Source organism: Anguilla anguilla, chromosome 5, assembly GCF_013347855.1.
Source record: "Anguilla anguilla isolate fAngAng1 chromosome 5, fAngAng1.pri, whole genome shotgun sequence".
Lineage (NCBI taxonomy): Eukaryota > Metazoa > Chordata > Actinopteri > Anguilliformes > Anguillidae > Anguilla > Anguilla anguilla.
Window position 1 is genome coordinate 2,155,543 of NC_049205.1, and position 18,994 is coordinate 2,174,536.

At 40.1% G+C, this 18,994-nt stretch overlaps 1 long non-coding RNA gene across 2 annotated transcripts in view; it reads right to left on the bottom strand.

Moving 5' to 3' along the window:
* Window positions 1-7,880: 7,880 nt before the first annotated feature.
* The window catches only part of LOC118226910, a 65,585-nt gene continuing 54,471 nt past the window's right edge, over window positions 7,881-18,994 (bottom strand). For both annotated transcript variants that reach the window (XR_004765125.1, XR_004765124.1), the window contains exons 3-5: window positions 18,816-18,877; window positions 14,376-14,478; window positions 7,881-7,943 (exon numbers count right to left, since the gene is read on the bottom strand). This is a non-coding gene — a long non-coding RNA (uncharacterized LOC118226910). The remainder of the gene's footprint in view (window positions 7,944-14,375; window positions 14,479-18,815; window positions 18,878-18,994) is intronic.

An 18,994-nucleotide genomic window follows, 5' to 3' on the forward strand; every position in this document is an offset into this window, starting at 1 on the left:
TGGCTCGTCCAAAATCAAAAAAGAACCAATGTCCTTACCTTTCTTTAATATTTAACCCCCTTCATGTAAAAAGGACAGAGAGAAAAAAGGGGCACACATGTTTCGGTCTGGCTCGGCATGGCAGCAACATTCCTTAAGACGAGCTGCTGGGCCGAAGAGAGAAAAAAACGACTGTCCTTCCTCGTTTGAAAGAAGGAAAGAAAGAAGCGAGAAAGAAGTAAGAATCCTCTTCCCAGGAGTGCAGATTACCGAGATGTCTCGCTTTTGTATCGGTAGCCTTGAGCCAACATAATTAAGTTTTTTTCTTTTTCTTTTTTTGTCAGCGCAAGGTCCTTCTTTTCGACTCTTCAACACAAGTAGCCTCTGTAGAGGTTTTTTGCCACGACGCACTGACGCAAACGGTGCGAACGAAAGGAGCGGAATTCGCAGCTGGATAAAAAAGTAACTATAGCGAGCCGCCTCATTGACACCAGGGCTGCGCGACTCCCGGTAATACCTCGCATTCACACGCAGATGCATTCATAACCGAGCGTAATGTACCGCCACTTCAGACGCTGGCTAAATGTTTGCGTGACCTCAGTTTTTATTGAGTGCCCACGTGTCCCACTAATGCAACCGGACTGTAGCGGTGATAATAACGGTACTTAACATATTTCAGCGGTTTAAATTTTAAATGTCTGCACCTGGGGCCTTGATCGCACTGTACAGCTGTTCGCAGGAGCCCGGCTGTAATCGGCCTGAAATGCGCTGAGCTCGCCGTGTGATCGTCGGTCAGTGACACCGACACTGGTCACTGCTGGCTGCTCTAATCACTGTGAGTGGCACAGATGGTTTTTTTTTTTTTTTTTTTTTTTGCCGGTTTTACCGCTCTGTGAATTTTGAGATGCAGCCAAGGTTGGCTGAAGCTGAATGAAAGACAGAGCAGTTGGCTTCTGATACACACCAGGGAAGAGACAGAGAAAAACTAAAGAGAACGGAGAAAGAGGCTAATGAGCTCTCCTTCTGTGGCAATGCAACGGGAAGCAAACGACGCGCTATTGGCCATTTCAGCACATTGATCGCGCTGCACCCTCAGTTCAAGCCTTAAGTGATGAAGGTGATCATCATCAATGATCGATCATCAGTGACCACAAGGGTGATCATTACTACCTCGACCTTCAGTAACAGAAGCGACCAAATGAATCCCCCACCCCCAACCCCCCCAACCGCCCCCCCCCCCCGCCGGCTATTTTTTGTGCTTCTTACCAATCATGTCGATTGTTCTGCCATAAGGTGCGATATGAAAGGGTATAAGATGGAGCGGGATCTCATTTCCTCAGATCATGGCGTTGGACCGACTATGTTTGACTATGACTGGCTCTGAACACCTCCCAAAAAACAAATATTGGGGGGTGGGGGTGGGGGGGGTGGAATGTAATCCCGGATCGGGGAACTTACAGCTGCAGAAACGTACATTGAACATTTTTTACAATTCAAATGTGCTCCAGAATAAATTTTATTAAAACTTGAATAGCGCAGTCCGGGGGCAGCTGTGTCCCTAAATGACTGCGGAGAGTGTTTATGTAATGTGATGTAATGCTTATGCCAGCAGCCAGCTCCGATACCCATCTACGCCGGAGGTACCCATCCATAATGGCTGGCAGCGGCACGGAGAATATATACACTGCCTGCCGCCGCCAACCAAGCATGCAGGCACTTCAAAATAAATGTCTAAATCTCAGGGCATCAGTTAGCTTTGCTCACATATTTCTTTTGCAAGTGCATCCTCCCAGAAGGTAAGAAGTCCAAGCATGCTGTTTTTTTTTAAATAATCCTTTTTGGCTGGACCGCAACAGCGGGGCCAGCCCTACAAACGAGAGTGTCTGTGATTGAGTGAGTGAGTGAGTGAGTGATGAAGTTACATCATTGGTCGGCCGAGTTATGACATCACACCATTGGTCGGTCGGTCCAGCCATATACTAGGTTTTGACCTGGTCTTGTTTTTTTATTTTAATTTTATTTTTAATCTGCACTGACGTAAAAAAAAAAGGCTGGAAACCTTACAACTGTGGATAGCCCCTTTCTATGGACTGCAGAATGTGCCCATCCAACAACAAAAAGAAAACAATTCATATGACTTAATGTAGTCAGCAGAAGTGAAATCTATACAGTATGTGTGCACTCAAATTCTACACGTTCGTCCGGCCAGAGACGCTAACATGATGCTACAGGGCACCAGCCAGCTGAAACACTGCGCTGTGGACGCCAGGACGGTGCCGCTCAATTGAACGAGAGCTCAAATTAACGGGGCTCCAAACAGGGCATGAAGGCCGCATTACTTCCGTCAGCGTCTATTGATTTGAAATTCAAAAGAGAAAGGAAAAGGTCTGAGATATTGACTTGCATTACGGTGGGCATATCTTTGTTCTGGAGATTACTTTGTGTGATCTCACCTCATCCTTTCCCCAAGACAAAATTTCTGAGGATAAAGGATAACTAATGATTTCTCCACCCACCCACCCCCCTCCATTTTGGTGTGATATCCTTTGTTTTTCAGGCGCTTGCTCTATCTCAGTACTGGGGGGGGGGGGGCTTGAACAGACAGGCTAGCTGTACAATAACAGCAATAACGCAGCCTTCCTGTCTAATACATTAGGCACTAAGTCCAGGTCCTGCTCCGTCAATCAGATTAGGGTCATAACAGTGCTTTTAGGAAGGACACCACTCTGTCGAAATGACGGATGTGGCCTGCCCCCTCCGGAGCTCTTCTCTGCCGGGACCCCAGGGGTTGTCAGGGCTGACCTGAAACAGAGGCACCTTTTCTGGCCTCCCGTTTGGGCGAATTTCAGTCCTTTTATTTGATGGACGGATTTTTAAAAAAGTGTCATGCTTTCCATTTGCAGCTGTGTGCGGTCAAGGTCAGCAAAAAAAAAAAATGTAAGACGTCCATCGGACGATATGTACTTTCATTCGACAAGATACAGGCCGTGTTCGAGCAGAGTGCGGCCTGCACCAATTCAAAAGAAAATAATTGATTTTATAGTGATTACATCCTTGGTACACTGTTTCTGCTGTGCTGCTTCTACTTCCTTTACAGAACAAAGACGTACATCGATTGCGGACTGGGCGAGAGGGAGGGGCCACTGATTATCATGGATGCCACGCATGTTTTCATTTATATACATCTTTTTTTCATCCCCCTTGGTCACATCCACAAGAATAGCTCTTGCAACACAGGCAGTCCAAAGCCGAGCGGTCCAGAATCGGGCACGAATTAAGCACCGGGCAATGTCGCAAAGACAGTAGATAACATTGTAGCCTCATGACACAGGAATATGATCGATAATCAGGAGGTTGCAGGTTTGAATCCCAGGTCAGTCAAAGCCGTTGCAGCCACCAGCAAAGTGTTTACCCCAAATCACTCTGATGAACAGATATTTACCAGCATATATACATGACAATTAAATTATAAGGTACATATTATGCATTGAATAAGGATGTCTGATAAGAAATATGTCTGACCCATGATTCAAAGAGATTGGATAGACACGTGTATTTTTGCCCTTTTGAATCATTCGGAAGATTTGTTCTGATTCAAGTACAGGAAAAACATACATTTGCTCCTGCAGATTCAGTTCCAAAAAGTGTCCACAACGGGGTCACAGAGTTCATTTGGTAATTGGAGCAGATTCACCTGAACAGAAAGTGACAGGGAAGGTGGGGGGTTCCCTGCTGGTCTGACAAACGCCCTCATCTGTGTGGTAACTGAAGACATCTCTGTAAAAATAAATGAGTGCAGAATCTCATTGACCCGACTCGATGTGCGGCTAGTCTGCCAGCTGTGCTCAGCCCAAAAAGGACCTGCTTATTCACTCCCTGAATGATCCCAGACCTGCCAAAAAGATTTTTATCTTTTATTTTTTAAAAGACTCCACATTACAGTATGGTACAATGACTCATAAGATTTTTCTCTTAAGTAATTACTCCACATTCTTGCTGAGCAGGAATTTTAGCAGAATGACAGAAATACACCGGCTCATTATTTATTTAAATCCAGAGGAAGTTAGGCTCTTTATCCATTTGCAGCCTTTTTGCAGAATTAAACCCCTACAATGTTCCCTCCTTAAAATGACAAGCTCAGCTATCACTAAAGTGACAGTGCCTGCGCCCCCGCCCCCATCCACTCGAATATTATAATTACTGTGGTCATTCCATTTTTGTTTAGAAAATATCCAAGTGAACTTTAATAACACATATAACGGTATATTATAAATCATAGCCTTCTGTGCCTTGGCATTAAGAGGAGACATTTGAGAGCACAGGTGCATACACCTACCAGGGTGCTTCAAAGGACTGCGGGATGTACTTTAAGTGAAGGTAAATAATAATGGTTCATCATTTATTTACCTTTCCAAAACTCAGAATCCCACACCGTTTTCTGACTCTCCCTTAAAACACACCTTTTCAACCTGGCATATGAGCAATACCCTGCAGCTCCCTCAGCCCAACCCCCCCCCCGCCCCCCCACCCCTCAACACACACACACAAACACACACACCTTTCTCTTTTCATCCCCCAGTCAGCCCCCTTCTACCCTATGTACACTCTGTCTCAAATTCTTTATTATTTTTTAAAAATATTGTAAATCATCCTTTAATCCTTGAAACATCTCTATACAAGGGCATAACTTCAGTTTGAATATTGGGGATTGGCGGGGGTGGGGTGGGGGGTTTGAAATGCAAAAACCCCAATGGTGAGCCAAGGTCAGCTATGGTGCAATACCTGTAATGAGTCGCAGATGGAGGGAAACTGCAGCATCCATAAAACATAAGGCCAGCCTAGAACCGTAAAACAGATCACAGATTCATACACACCCACGTGAAACCATTAAGCGCACTGTAACGATCTGAAATGCAATAGCAAAAAAAAATGTGGGCGGCAGTGTAGCATAATGGGTAAGGAACAGGTCTTGTAACCTAACCTTGTAACGTCAAATCGGAGATTACTTCCTGAATTCCCAGATGGAGGCCGAAGACGACTGACCGGGGTCTTCATCGGATGCGGGCACCTGGATCCTCTCAGGTCATCTGAGACGACCCAGCGTCATCTGTGCCCCTCTGTGCACGCCCCCCCCCCCCAACCCCCCGCCCCCTTTTTTAACAATGCTAAAAAGGTATGTCTTGAGCTCCCTCTAATTCTGAGAACAAGGTTACTGAGGTAAACCTGCGTTCTTGTGTGCTCATACAAGGCAAAACACTGGACTGAATAACCAAGTGCAATACTCTGTATGACACACATAGCGAAGGGAGGGGGGGATATCCGCACACTCACTTTTTCATGAGGAAAAACATCCAGGGTAAAAGGGGGTCGCGGGTGATTTACACCTGGTTTCCACGGAAACCTGACGGACGTGACCTCGGGGGCAGCCAGACGCCGCGGCGGGCGGACGGAGAAAACGGAATTACACGCGGGGGACTCGTGAGGAACGAGAAACCCCCTCAAGCAGCATGTCCTCCAGACCGTCTGCGTCTCCACCGTCCAGGAGTAATGGGGAGGAGCCAGATAAGATCAGCACGAGCTCCTCCGGGAGAAAAGGGCTCAGCCACCAATCGGAGTCGAGCATTTACCGCCCGCGCTCGAGGCCCAGAACCTGCGTTCGCTACAGAACCAAAAGCGCGGGGCACGTCCCAAAACTGCCTCCTACAGGTGGCAGGGGACCCCCCTAAAGGTCTACACCCTGGGTTTTCAACAGGGGAGTGCAATGGCTCTATATAGATAGATTCCACTGACAGCATGCACATTCAGAATAAGATCCAAACCGCTTCCTCAAAGACAGCATGCGCATTCAGAGGAAGTCAGCGTACGGAGGAGAAAACCCACAACCGACATGGTCATCGCCAAGCGTTCTCCAGTTAAACAAGCCAGGGGCCTTCGTAACATAAAGCGAGTGTGGTTAACTAAAGAGAAAGGGAACGGGTGGTATCGGTAAGAAACGGTGGCAAAAGCATTCACAGAATGTCTTGTAACACGCGTGTCTTACAGAAAAGATTATCGACCAGCGTCAGTGAGGCAGCAAGGTTACACCTCGTCACACACAGCCAAGAGGCCGTCGTTCTGTGGGCGGGGGGGGGGGGGACGGGGGGACGGGGGGGGTTAACCGCTTGTTAATATGGCGCCAACGGTTTTTCCAGTAGCCTGGGCATTACGTAACCCTTCAGCAATTTCGGTGCGGCTCCAACGGCCTTCATTCCAGAACGGCTTCGCCCCTCCAGAAACAATGGCTTTACAACAGCTCCACCTAGTGGACATAAAAAATAACGGGAGGACTGAGCAGAACAGCCCGGTGGATACATCATGCTCATTCTAAATATTTATTTTCTTAAGTACTGCTTTCAATCAGGGCCGACTGAAATTCTCCACCAACACCAAACCGGTGATTTGATAATATACAAGTAGGCAAAGTTTCATCGTCCGCAGAAATATGCAAATAATGGAAGCACATGAAGATACAAATACCAATAATTTGTATCTTGACATGGTCTGTTCGGTGATTTGTGATTTTAACATATCTTTGACATAACTTTTGTTATATCACACAAGTATGCATGCATGTGAACACACACACACACTGAAGATCACAAGCCTTACATTTCATATCGCCATATTAAAAACATTAGCCTAGAGACTGACCTCAATGGTCATTCTTTGATGTAGCCAGCAAATAAGTGTCTGAATAAGAGTTCATATTTCACATTATTTCCCTTTGTCTATTTAATGATTGCTTCATGTGATACTGCAGACCTGGTTTGCCACTACAGGACGCACGTGAACCAAATGACTATTTAGCACTGCTGTGAACAGATTATCCGCACGATTACACCACCTCTCCTGCTGAGCTCAAATGTCTTCCTAACGCGGATTCACAGCTTAAACGCCACTTCTCATTTCCCCCCAAAGATGATTTAATATAAAACGTACCCAAGCCTGCCGTGCCCGTGTAAAATGTGTGTACTCTGGCACCCTCTGCAGGAGAAAAAAGGTATTAAATAAACAACAGCATTTTAATACTCCAATAATTTTTGACTACGCGTTATAAACAAATGGTTGCATTGGACAGAAATACGATTAGAATTTCACTACAGAGCATCATCTCAAAATCACAGCTTAAAAAAGAAGAATTTTACACCAATAAAAACCCTTGAAAAGGTATATGCCGTAACTTCCATGTGACCAGACTGGGGAAAAAAAGCTACTGTGAAAATTTTATTATTGAGCCAAAAGAATACAGCTATTGTGTCTGTTTTATAAGCAGTCCGTTATCAAGCCAAGCACAACTCTCGCTGAAAGCACACTTACAATGCAAGTCAATGGAACATACAAATCTAATAAGTATGTTAAAATATATTTGATTTGATTATTAAAAGTACATTTGATTACTAAATAGCAAACGTACGAAGACAGTGGTTGCTTCCATTAAAGATTTAAAAAGTCCTCTAATCCAAAAATTAAAAAAAATAAATAAATAAAAGACATCCTTTTCTCTGAAGAGTTCCTGATTCTGTTAATAGTGTCCTTTATGGGGTAACTGCATTATCCATGTAAGCGCACACCAGTCTATTCACAGCCTTTTTGGTGAATAGATTTTTCCTTCTGTCACAACACCAGCGAGTGCAGACGACGGCTTTGTGTTTGCTCAGACAGCGTGAAGGGAGGAGACGTGCTGGAGGATGGGAGCCAGAGACGCAGATCTCATTTCAAGGTCGAGGGACAACAAACGGGACATGTTCCTTAGGATTTTTCTTGGAGAGGACACTAAAACCTCCACCCAATACAACGTGCTAATATGGGGTGGGACTATTTGATATTTTCCCAGAGTTTGGGGGGACATCCCCCCCCCCCCCCTTCCTTGGATGTATGTCCATGATTGGACCTGACATCGGAATCCCTCTGAAAAGGCTCACTGTCTGGGGAAAAAAAGAGCAAAGTTTGGCTATCCAATCAGTGACCAGACACCTTGGTGCCCGTAGCAACAAATACATATCCAGCGCTTCCTGACCTCCAGCCTGTTACTGGCTAAAGCGTCCAGTAATACTGAAAATATGCACGGGTATCTTATTATTTTCATAAAGGTATATGACTGTAATAATAATTCAATACCTTTGCCACACCGTGCTAAGCAGCGCTACCTTTATCCAGTGACTTAAGCAGCTGCTTAGAGCCATGTGACCACCAGGGGGCCCCCTAAGTACAATTCTCTCAGAGGAGGCATTTAACAGGGCAATGTGAAGAACAATTGGTGAGTGGATCACTCCATTTTTAAACATTAAGTATTTTCATTGTTTTCAACTGTAAATTAAAAGGTATATGTTAATAGACTGTATTTCCACCACTGTCTGGCAGTCGCCAATAAGCTGATGTGGGTTTTTCTGTAAAATAAAAACGAACCCGAGGTTTTGAGACATGTTTTCCATTTCTCTTGCCAGGGTGTCAGCAAGCTTGCTTGTCACACACTAACAAGCTTGTTGTGAACTCACAAACTGGACAGAACTAGGTTAGGATTATCCAGTTTGATTTCAATCCTGCCCGCTGAATTACTGGTTATTAATCATGGAATTACCCTGCTTCCTCTGGGTTACATTACAGGCAAGACTCGACTGTGCGACATTGGTTGCAATGACACCGCGAGCATTGCAGTGAGAAAAACGATCCTATGTTTACATTGTGAGGATCTGCGTGGTTTGGCTTATCATCGTTTGGAAACTTTCAGCCAATCAGGTAAGTGAACTCTCACCCAATCAAGTAGTGAACTCATGAATATTAATACATGCAACTGTAATGATATGTCGGCTACGAGGGGGGAGAGAGGGAATGTCAATTAGCCTACATTATCTAAAATATGTAGGGACATTTTTCATTAAAATACCGTTCACTCATTTAATTTTTAGATACTCAGGAATGATTTAAATAGCAAATAAAGCTGGTTTATGGAGACTTAAATATCAGAAAACATTATTCCACAAGCTCCAGCTGCCAAGGAATCATCTTTATTGATTAATTTATTTTCACAAACTTTTCCATCATTCATTATTACCCTTCCGATTTACATTTAGTACATTCCAGTTTACATCAGTGTTACATGTACAATTTACATTAGTGTTACATGCACAGTTTACATTAGTGTTATATGTACAGTTTCCATTATCGTTTACATTATCGTTACATGTACAGATTACATCAATGTAACGTACAGTTTACATCAGTGTTACATGTGCATTTTACGTTAACCTTCAAAGTCATTTAGAATAATAGCAAAAACTCATTATTTTACAGCCACCCCATAAAATAACAGGATTTATACAGTTAAATTAAAAAAATAACAAGATTTAAACAGTTTTTACCTTCATGAAAGGTTTTTTTCACCACTGGCAACATTGCTGCCATTGTATTATAGGTCATTATTTATTTTATTTATTTTATTTTCAATGCAGTTTGCAAATTTACAAATACTATCATGTTTAAATTACAATTTTTGTAACTTATAAAAAAATTATAAAACCACAGATGACCTGAAAAATCTTTAAATTATTTTATCACATGTATTGAAAATCTGATTGAAAAACTTCCCTAATAATATCAATATGAATGAGAAAAAAGGGGAAATAATATCCATGACATCCACAAAATGTGCAAATAAAGTTTACTCTAACCATTTGAAAATGTTCTGGAAATTAAACATTTCTATCAGCATACATATTTATACTTGATATGCATGTATTAAAATTCAGAGACAGTTGAAATCATGATGTGTAGCAACTGGAAAAACAATAAAACAGTGAACATGTGATTTTCTGAAGTTTTTTTAAAGATTTAATTTATTTAATTTGGAAAGAATATTAAACAAAACAAAGGGACAATACATTGATTAGTTTACTCAAATTCATGGTAGAGCTTATTTTTGAAAAATGTCATCTTAATGAATCACCAAGTTAATATTCTGTAGTAATATTTTGATGCAAAATAAAAACCTACAGACATTTGGTGAATGACTGCAGGATGAATTATCTTGACAACATGATTATGTTTTAATAATAATTAAAATAATATACTTATGAATAATAATTTAAAAATCATGGCTATGAACTCATTTTATATGGGCTACACACAAATAAATATAATTTTACAGAGATTACGTACATCTATGTATAGTATACACCCATACATGAATGTATTTCTTTCTGTATTACTTGTTGGGCAATTGGCCTCACCATAGTATGAATATTTCATCTGTATTGATTTTATAATTGTCTCTTTTTTATATTTAAATGATCGCCTGTTATTACTATGTCTAGACAACTCCTACCTCGTGCAGTTCCTTCGGCATGGAGCAAAATAAAAAAATAAAAGCAATATAATAATGTGAAGACGAAAAAGAAGACGACGACAGAAGAGCATCATCATCCTTGTTGTTCTATTGCTGTTGTTGCAAGACCTATTACTGTAAGTGTTCTTTTAGGATGACAGACGAACAGTCACTCAATTACCCTTTTCCATTCACACAAATACACACGCAAATACAAATATTCTTTCCTGGAAGATATTTTATTCCAAGTCTACGAACTATTTCTAAATTATACGGCAAAATACAACCCAAGCAGCGGAAGTTCCGCTGCGTTTTATTGGACAAAGCTTCAAACGCTGCCTGTTTGCACATCTTTACTACAATGTAGCTTCATGCACATTATGCTTACAATAAAACTTCAGCCTTCGCGTTTATATGCTCTGTGAATTTGCTCATGTTTTTTCAGGGATTAAAATCGAGTCTATTGCAACTACATCGATATTAGTAACTGTTAGTACTAACTGCTGAACTGCGTACACTTTAACAATATTGTTCTAACCATAAATATAAAACTTAATACGATCAATACATATGGATCTCTCTCCGAGTGGCTTGAGGCAGGCGCCAACAAACCCTTAACTATATCACTTCAGCAAACTTTACAATGCAAAAAAATCGATAGGAATAGTCTGAAATTTCGCAGAGCAGTTCTCTAGCCTACACTTTTCAGCCGCGTGTTGACATAAATTCCTGGGAACTTTAATTGAACAAACAAAATCGTGCGCTTCCCGCCTCATGAATAAATTAGAAGCACTTTGAATGCTTTAAAGCCCGGAGCCGTTTTTTATTGCTCCACCCTCAATCGACTAATTGGCTAAAAAATAAAAAATAAATAAATCTCTTCCACCCTGTCACAAGGAATAGGGCCAGCTCGGACTCAGAGGAAGACGCAAAACGCGGTTCCCGTTGAGCGCGAGAGAACTCGCGTGACAAAAAGTGGAAAACAGGAATCTCTGAAGCAGCCAGCTATCCCCGAGGCGAGCATTAAAATCCCACTCTTACATCTTTTATGTCGTTATTGGTTTACTTCCTATGCCCCATCTTAATCCACATAAGTTTAATCATATTGGATCTACGTCAGCCAACAGTAGGCTACCAAAGTACTGGAATTCCAGCTGTAGGCCAGCACGAAAAAGCCTACATAGCCTAATGAAGAATATTTTATTTTCCGATTCCGTAACATGACTTCCACCCACGTAGCACGTGACCACTGTGTGCAACCTCTGATCCCATTCGCCCAGGTCCCGGTTTCTTCATTTTGGCGTCTAAGAACATGACCTATTTCCAGTCGGGGGACGTACTGTAGGCCCAATTTCAAATCTTATGAATCTAATAACAAGTTAACAAGAATGAGGAGGAGGGCGACGACGACAACAACAATAATAATAATTACAACAACAAAAACAACAACAACAATAATAATAATAATAGTAATAAACGAGTATAATCTTATCCAAGATTAACAACGAGGTCGACATTTATTTCTTTTAATAATTTACTTGTTATACAGTTTGCTCCCTCGGTGAAAACTGTAAAACTGTATAATAAACCATCAGAAAGTTATTGTCGTCTTTGGCCACTTAATTGCCTACTTATTCAGGCCCTGGTTCAGCAATATAACTTTCAGTTCTCGTGGCTGTTTCGTTCATTTAAGAGACCCAGCATGTTTGGTAGGCTATCGGTAAGAAAGATTATAGCTAATAGTCCCGCTGACACCCAACCTAGTGGGTTGTGAGCGCTCACTGAAATTAATGAAACTTGAAATACGACAGAAAAGGAAAAGTAATTCATTAAGACGTTACGGAAAGTAATGTTATTTGGAATCGCAGTTGAACGGAATATGGTACCCAAATTCGTTTTAATTGTTCAATGCAATGAAAATGATCTCATTATTGCATATAAATGTAGTCTTATACAATACTACACATTTTCTTAGTCACGAATAAGTATAGTTCTTATCCACATTCAGAAAATGGAACAGTGATAATATAACTATTTTTCAGTCAAATCAACTATAGAGAATAGAGATAGAGAATCCTACATTTTATTCTGACGAAGTTGGCTTGAATATGGGAACAAAACTGGGGTAATTAATTCTGCTGAATTGAATTGAATTTTAATTTTTTTTTTCGGTACATAAAAGTCACATGGACTTAAGCCAATGACTTTCTCGGCCCGAGTGCGGCAAGTTGATCATCAACCATCAATGATCAACTGGCCGCATTTATATTGATAGCCATCAAAACTATATAGACTGTGCCCGTTTCAATGAGCAAAATTATAATATCACAATAAACCTACCAAAATAATATAATTTCGGACGCTTGCTCCTACTCGAATGGAGCTTACGCGCTGTATTATAACCGTTCCTCTGACGTAAATACACCTCAAGGGTGAAGCCTTTTTATTGATTTCACAACAAAGGAGGCTCCTATTTTGGAAGAAACTATTGCCACTAAAAGCCCAGGGCAGAAATTCAATAACTCACCGGTTTGTGGTTGGCCTTAGCGTTGAATAATAAATTTAATCGGGTTTTCTTTTTTTAACTCCTTCAACATTTCAAATACGCTTCTATTAGATATATAAATACACAGGCAGATAACTTTCTTCGATGTGTCAATAAACTGCCAAGGAAGAAGTTTGAATTGCGTGCCAGCTGTCTCGAATGTTTGTTAAAGTCGAGATGCATTAAACAGACCAGTTTAATCATATCTACTGGATGCAGTGCTAGATTCTAATCGCACGTGACAATCTTGCATTCTGATTGAATGACAGGACAGGGGTTCGGCTTGGACTTTCAGCAACGAATTTATGGACCGTCTTACACCCTGACGTCACTTGTTTTAACGCTGAGGCTTTTGTAGTGACAGATGCTGTTAGTTTGGTTACCAAAAATGTTATCTTCAACAGAAATAGAGCTGTACAGAGTACAGTTAATGACATCAATATGTTTCTTTTAAATTGAACTGAAAACATTGTTTGTATTCATGGTTAAAAAAAAAAAAGTATCTGCAGAGCTATAATAAAGCAATAAGCCACAAGAGGCCGTGCTTTACAGTGATTTTACAACAGCTAAGGGGCGTTGTTAGGCACGACGCGGAGCGTTTGCCTTCTCAGGCAAAGTATTTTATTATTATCATTTTTTTAATGGCCGCAATCTTTATGAGAGTATAAAATGCCAATTATATCGGATGATTATTATTACATTTGTAATTATATTCATGTTTATAGGCACCATTTTATATTTTGTTTTACATTTATATTAGCTTATTACAATAAACATTACTAAACTCAAGTCACTATTACGAATATTTTCACTAACTGCAGTGGCTCACTTTCATAATAATTACTACTACCACTACTTTCTAACCACTATTAACTACAACCTAGATAATAACAATAACAATACCAATTACAATTAATTAATACTACTACTACTAGCCTACTATAATAATAATAATACCAAAACGAATAATAGCAATAACACAACAACAACAATAATAAGTATTATTATTATTCTTGTCGTTATTTTTATTATTATTGTTGTTGTAATTATCATTATTATTATTATAATTATTGTAATAGAAGTAGTATGGGAAAAGAGGAAAATCTGTATATGGTCAAAAATCAATTATGCAAGCAGCGCATTTTTTTAAACGAACCTGGAGGGAAATAGTTTTCCCATTTGACCACCGTTCCCGGCACTTTCAAAGCTTAGCACATATTTGGTATTCTTGCAGTAAACTGGTGCATTGATCTAACTTCCCATAAGCCTCTTTATTCTAGTGCTCAGTCTGAAGTGTAGCCTGTTTGAACTGCGTGTATCTGCGACCCTGTCCCGCCAGCCAAGGCAGATTATCTAAACTGCATGCCCGCGTCTTTAAGAGATGGACTGGAAACTACACAGGATAACACACGGAAACATAGATATCTCTAACCTAATTTATGCAGTAATAATAATAATAATAATAATAATAAATATGTTTGAAGTACCTACCGTGTACCTTCGCCGACTTTGGGGCGCGTGATCTGTGATTGGGCCAGGCGACGGTTAAAAAGTCAACCTTTATAATCCATCGTCTGCAGCTGACGAGTTCGTCCTGACAGAGGTCAACATTCCGTAAAGAGGTTAAATAAACGGACAGTTGCACTTATTGCCTTCAGATCGTGGACAGACATTCAAGCACATTGATGCTGTGGAACTGAAAATTAGTTTTTTTCGTTGTTAATGTTTAAGCTATTTAAATGTGAACGTAAATGTAAACGAAAACGCAAGGAAAGCACCGAAACAATGTGAAATCATGGCATGCAAACATGTGCGTCAAAATAGAAATATAAAAGAAACAGTTTATACCAGGATAAAGTCGTGTTCACTACTCAAATGTTTACTATGGCCAATTAGATACCGGAACTTACTGAATTCTTAATCCAAATCACTTTCCGGCAGTGATTTGAATCAAGAATGATTAGGTAAATACTGGTTGGGAGTTTAAAGGACAACCACAATCATAATTGTCCAACAAGGAGGCACTGGCTTATCTTTATACCACACAGTGAATTTTTTATTCTTTATATTACACGGACACTAACATACACTGAGATATATATACCTGCAGGTGCTGTGGGGTGCCTACAAATTGCACAGAATGAGATGAGAATTATACAGGAAAACACTAGGATCACTGCTCGTGTAGAAGCAGAAGGATGAAGTGATAGATCCATAAATGACATGAAACCTTCATAGATGAGGGCCTTCTGCTTGGCTTCTGCTTGACAGGTGTTGGAGTTAAAATGTATGGTTTGATCATAATTGTATTTACATATGAGTATTTTTACTAATACAAATAATTTTAATATTATATTAACTAAGACAATAACTAATCAGTGATAGTCATAATTGGTATTAATCACTAATACTGCAGTCTGGATAAAGGTAGCCTAGATTGGGTGAAGGAGTTCTGCTCAGACTCTCTCTCCACAGTAATAAATTCTAACCTTAACCTTATTTATCAGTAGAACGTAACATGTGATGATTTGCTAAAGCCTAATGTTAACATGGGCGATGTAACATGATAAATACACAGAGGGACTGCCCCTCTGTGAGATTTTGGACATACATCTTGTTGTGTGAATTATTGAAATTTTTTGTCTCTAACTCCATTTCAACCAGCTTTTATGGCCTTACACATTAGTGATATGGTATCTGTACAACTGTACAAAGCAGACACACACGGTTAGGGTTCACAGACCTCATCAAGATGGCGTGCTTCGCAGAAAGATGAGCCCTGACCCGATCATCCTCAGGACAATAATTACTTAAACAAGTTCATTAGGAGTGTCCTTCTTGGGAATCTGACTCTCTTTCTCTCAACTCCCAGTTAAAAAGCAGCACCGGATAATCCCAAACAGCCAGCTCTGACCCAGAAAAAGCCAAATTAGGTGTGAGTAACTAGAAGCCTGGGTCAATTACTGAGGTGCTTCTGGAAAAATTACAAGGGGAAAAACACTCAAAATATCATTAAGCCCAGATAACAATAAAACTGTACTGTGTAACAATACAACATATTCATACATACAATACTAGATCACCAACATAAATGATATCTACAAATTTAATCAAATGTTCCAAAGAAATAATGTGAATACTGCACAATTTTTTATCTGCAAAAATATGTTATTTTTAGAAATTATTTGAATCCTCTAAAACAACCGAGCTGGTATTGAGAGGAAAAGTCCTAGGCACATTGTCTGGAAATCCTGACAAGTGTCTTCTAGTCTTACAGTGAAAGCTCAGTATGCCTTTGGAACTGTTCAGTTTGCACAGCACAAGGCAGACCCTTCATTTGTAATTTGATTTAAGTACATACACTAAATTAGAAAGGGCATTAAAGTGAAAAAAAGAGACAATAATAATTTTGCACTGTCTGAACAAAAGCTTACATATTCTCGAGCCCTTTTTAAGAGGAGTGGAGCATGCGTAGTTTATCAGAGCTTACTGCCTGACTCGCGGGAGCTTTGGGGGGCGCGGGGGGGGGGAGGGATCTATTATCCAATTAACGCTCACATTATTCAATACGAAATCTGCCTGCAGTGGCGACACAAAGTCTGTCTCGGAATGTTAACCTCCGCTAATGCTGGTAATGGAACACAGCACAGCGTTATTAGGCGGAGTAAATCATTAATGCTTGAAAAACAAAGGGCGGCTAAATTGCTTTTTATCCGCAGACGGCAATCACGACATTATGCCCTTGTAAGCACCGTAAGGTACCCAAAGTATTGTTTGAAATTGCACTATTAAGAGTCAACTATGACATACAAGCTCTCACAAATGATAAAAAAAGGACTGAGAGTCTGATCAATATTACCGCAAAGTGAACTGACTGCAACTCTCGGGAATGCATTACACAAGTGTTTCTTCGGTCCTTTACAACAATCTTGTGGTGACAAAACAGTAATACAAATTATATACGTATGAAAGCTTAAAGCTTCTCTGAGAGTTAGTTAGAGAGAGAGAGAGAGAGAGAGAGAGGGAGAGAGAGAGAGAGAGGAAAACAAGGAAGGGTTGGGGTTCATTTAATTTAGTCATTTAGTTGCACTGTTGTTAGTCAGAGCCTTGACAAGGAGCCTGTGAGCTAAATATGGGCAAGTTGATAGTAAACTTTCTTTCTGAAACTGCATGTTGCATTACTCTCGCAGATAAACCATGTGTTTTAACTTCTTGACCACCAGAGGGCAGGATATCCACACATTCTATCAGTATCGTATTCACTCCAGGCATGTCAGATGAATTTATAAATAAAACAAATGGGGCGAAAAGGGAAAACTCAGTAGATGAAATCATATTCTTAACACACGCAACAGCTGTAAGGAATATCATACTTAAACGTCTTGGTTACGCGGAAAAGAAGTCCTAGCCTCTGAGAAGCAGTGACAGCAGACGTAAAGACACACTCAAACAGGGGTGTCCGGTCTTATCCTGAAAGATTATCCTTGTGGGTGCAGGTTTTTGAATTAGCCCAGCCCTACGACACCGGATTCAACGATTTATGGTGTGAAATCAAGGACCTTCATAAGCAGAATCAGGTGTGTGGTTAAGTGTTGGGCTATAACAAAAACCAGCCCCCACACCGAACGGAGGCGGTGGGGGACTAAGAGCGGCGATGTACACAGAGAAATACGAGCTAAGTAGCTAATCGCGTCCAATCACAGTCACAGGGAGATCCAAGGAAGAGAGAAAAGGCCAAAAGGAGATCGCTACTAAAGCCAGCCTCGCGTGGGTGAGGCAGTGGGTGCAGAGCTCGAACCCGAGCTCGAGGGTCAACGCACGGTGTCACCCTCTTCAAAATGACAGAGCATTTCTTCACCAATGCTTTTTCACAAACAGAAAGCATTTTGCTTTACGAAACAGAACTGAGTGATAGGATTAACAGCAGTACCTGTCATTTTACAGGTTATGCAAGTGTCATGTGCAATAATTTTGAATTGATCTTTTCAGCTTCAAGTGTATGTGTCCATAGAGGTGTATGTATTTATGACAAGCATATGCATTTATTCCAAGTGCACTAAGAGAGGGGCATGCTTTATGAAACTTAGGATGTCTCTGTTTTTGCATAATTTATGGTCTTGTGGACACACTGAGACACATTTTTTTTTTTACACTCTACTACACTTTAGTAGAAACAACAAAGTTACAGACTTCTGTTTATCTTCTTAACTTCTGCTGCTACTACTAAAAATAATAATGTGATTTATAAGGACTTTTGAGTTTCAGTCTTATTTCAGTCTTATATACAGTATAAGAACACTACTAACACATTTAGTTTCAGTGAGTGTCTAACCAATGTAGTTACAATAATTATATAAATGAGGAACAAGCAATAAACCAAATCTATTGGGGGGATATATTCTCAAGGCCTAGCTTAAGATACATCTGTCCAACATATGAGATGTATTTATGCATTAGTTCTCCATTCCTAACGTGTATGAATTTTATATTTTATATGTAGGCTACATACATATGTCTTATTACAATAATTACCCCAGAAATAAAAATATTCGCCAAAAAATAAACAAACAAAAAAACAATATCGTCAAAGCATGTTATGAACGATTTGTAACTAGTACTATACATGAAGAATTAAATGCACGTTGTAGTTATTTTTCAGTATTTTCATTTAACAAATGTGACTCAGGTGATAATAAATTCTTGAATTTATATATAGCTAATAAAAATTTTTAAAAAAAAAGATTAACTCTAAGCTAGTGGCTTCTGTAGGCCTATTCATGTCACCACTTGATCACACGATGTCTAATCTACGCAGTAAATTTATATTTAGGCGACTTAAGCAAAGTAGAAAAATCAGCAGAACCAACGCTTGCACTCGAATTTTAGTACCCACCGTATCTCGTACGTGCGCGACGTGGAAGGGACACTTACAGTTTTTAGGATCAGCCTGAGTTGATCCTATTTAAAGGCCATCGGTAACTCGTCCTGCATTCCTACAGAAAAAACAAAAAAACAAAACAAATTGGTTACGTTATGTGCAAGATTACTGCATTTGGTAACAATTGCTCACGTTCTGAAATATTAATAATGTCATACAATTAATTTAAGCT